The sequence below is a fragment of the Rhineura floridana genome, chromosome 19 (genome assembly GCF_030035675.1).
Source record: "Rhineura floridana isolate rRhiFlo1 chromosome 19, rRhiFlo1.hap2, whole genome shotgun sequence".
NCBI classification, from domain to species: Eukaryota; Metazoa; Chordata; class Lepidosauria; order Squamata; family Rhineuridae; genus Rhineura; species Rhineura floridana.
In genome coordinates, this window is record NC_084498.1 from 26158561 (window position 1) to 26161218 (window position 2658).

At 46.8% G+C, this 2658-nt stretch overlaps 1 pseudogene; it reads left to right on the forward strand.

The window, feature by feature from the left end:
- Positions 1–801: 801 nt before the first annotated feature.
- Positions 802–920, forward strand: LOC133373544 (5S ribosomal RNA; annotated as a pseudogene).
- Positions 921–2658: the final 1738 nt, after the last annotated feature.

Here is a 2658-nt window from a genome sequence, read left to right on the forward strand (position 1 = left end):
AAAAGGTCTGGGGGGCACCAGGTTGGGGAACTCTGTTTTAATTCCTTTTTTTGTACATAATTTTATTAGGTACATTTGGTTTTAATATCTGTTGGTTTTATCTATATTTTGACAATTTTATTATGCTGAAGTCTGTTTTTATTGCTTTTTTAAATGATCCTTTTCATGCCGTTTCGTGGAAACTGCTTAGAGATACTTTCGATCAAACCACATAAATCTTGCTAAAGAAAAATAATAGAATAAAAATGGAAAAGAGTGCTCAAAGTCAATTACAGTATGTCTGTATATTTTCCTTTTGCAACAAGTTGATTGAGAAACATCAGAAGACAGAGGAGGTAATTTGGGATCGAGCGACTTCCATCACCTTAACTCAGCATTCCCCAAGCTGATGCCCTCTAGATCTTTTGCATCACCATTATTTAATTAATTTTTTATCCCACCCTTCCTTCCAAAGGAGCCCAGCGCAGCAAACACACAAGTGATAAAACAACTGAAACATTTCAAAACAATTCCAGTACAGATGCAGACTGGGATAAAGTCTCTATGTAAAAAGCTTGTTGGAAGAGGATGGTGTTCAGTAGGCACCAGAAAGACAACAGAGATGGTGCCTGTCTAATATTTAAGGGGAGGGGATTCCAAAGGGGCGGTGCCACTACACTAAAGGCCCAGTTCCCATGTTGTGTGGTGTGGATGTCCTGATAAGATGGAAGCACTCACCTGCAGAGTGCAGTGATTGAGTGGCTGGCTGGGGCTGATGGGAGTTAAGAGTTGAAAACACCTGGAGAGCTCCAGGTTGGGGAAGGCTACAGCTATACAATCCTGAACACACCCAATCTTGTCTGATCTCAGAAGCTAAGCAGGGTGAGGCCTGGTTAGTACTTGGATGGGAGACCACCTACGAATGCCGGGCACTGTAGGCTCGAGACCCAATGTGGCATAGTGAGTGTCAGACTAGGGCCTGGGAGAGCAGGGTTCAAATCCCCACTCAGCCATGTAGCTCACCGGGTGACTTTGGGCCAGTCGCTGCCTTTCAGCCTAACCTACCTCACAGGGTTGTTGTGAGGATGAAATGGGGAGGGGGAGAGCCATGTTTGCCTGACACCTTGAGCACCTTGGAGGAAAAAAGGTGGGATATAAATATAAAAAGGGCTGCCTCGCACTGACCTTTGCCCCTGGGCCCAAACAGCAAGCGCTGCCTGCACTGCAAACGGCATTTGGGGAAGGTAAAAAAAGTAGGAGATCTCGAAGGCCCCTTACCCAGAACCCTTTCCCACTGCAGAGGAGATGAACCTGGGGCTTAAGGACTGCCGGCAGGTAGCAACAGGCAGCCAGTGAGGCATGTGTGACTCAGCATGTGAGGCCGGGACCCAGGCAGGATGTGAGCCACAGCCGGCAGCCTGTGGAGAGGCTCCCATCCATGTGTGTGGTTGTTGATGCTGTGTGACATCATAATTACAGCAAAAGAGGACTCTTGGCTAAGAAGCAATACACACACACACACAAATGCACAGCAAACAGGAAGCATTGCCCTTGAGAGCCACAGGAGACAAGGAAGTCCTAGAAAGACTGATATCTTCCACACTTCCTTTGAGGGAACGGGAGAGATGGGTCATGCCCAAGATAGCTCAGAACCAGCCCAGCATTGCAAACGGGGCCATTATTATTATTATTATTGTTGTTGTTATTTCTATATTGCTTTATATTGTTTGAAAAACAACCTCAAAGTGGTTTACAATCTAGATTAAAGCATCAATCAAAACATCACAAAATATCAGAACAAACCATTACAGATCAAGATCAAATACAAGAGACACATTCAAAGCAGCATAATTGACAGAAAATGAAAGCATTCTCCTAAACATAAAAATTAGGGGTAAAAACTGAATCCAAAAAGGAAACAAAGTCCACAAAACAGGACGCATGCGCACACGTAGATGGGGAGGCATGCATCGAGCGGGTCGTGTTTGGAAACATGGGAGTTGGAAACAGAAGGAATGAGCTGCTAGAGGAAACGCATAAAAAACATAAACTAGGAATGTTTAAATAATAGAAATGGGCACAATATGCGAAGCTAACACAGACGTGATCATGGTTTGGCTGCATTGTTAGCTGCTCCTTTCTGGAAAAGGGGTACGTAGGGACTGTCTTGTACTGAATCAGATTATTGGTCCATCTAGCTTAGTATCGTCTACACTGACCAGCAGTGCCTCTCCAGGGTTTCAGCCAGGAGTCTTTCCCCAGCCATACCTGGAGATGCCAGGGATTGAACTGGGGACCTTCTGCATGCAAAGCAGATGCTCTGTCACTGAGCTACAGCCCATGCCTTAAGAAAAAAGCACCACAATTGGTGCAAGTGCACGCACACAGAGCCTTTCCGATGAGCAGGAACCATCCAGCCGAGCGACTTGGCACAGAGTGGTCCATAGGCTAGACACAAAGGCACTGTGGAGCAGGCCAGCCAGCTGTTTGGAGGGAGGAGAGGGAGAGAGAGAAGCAGAGCTGGCACCAATTCGGCTCTCTTGCCCATTGTTCAGCACCTTCGGCAAAAGCGGCTTCTGTCTGGGGCTTCCCTGGGGATCCAAGCCACAGTCCTCTCTTCCTGCTGTTGTGTCTGGCAAGGGAGGCCTGAGCGACAACCTCGGTGGCCTGATGCTCCTG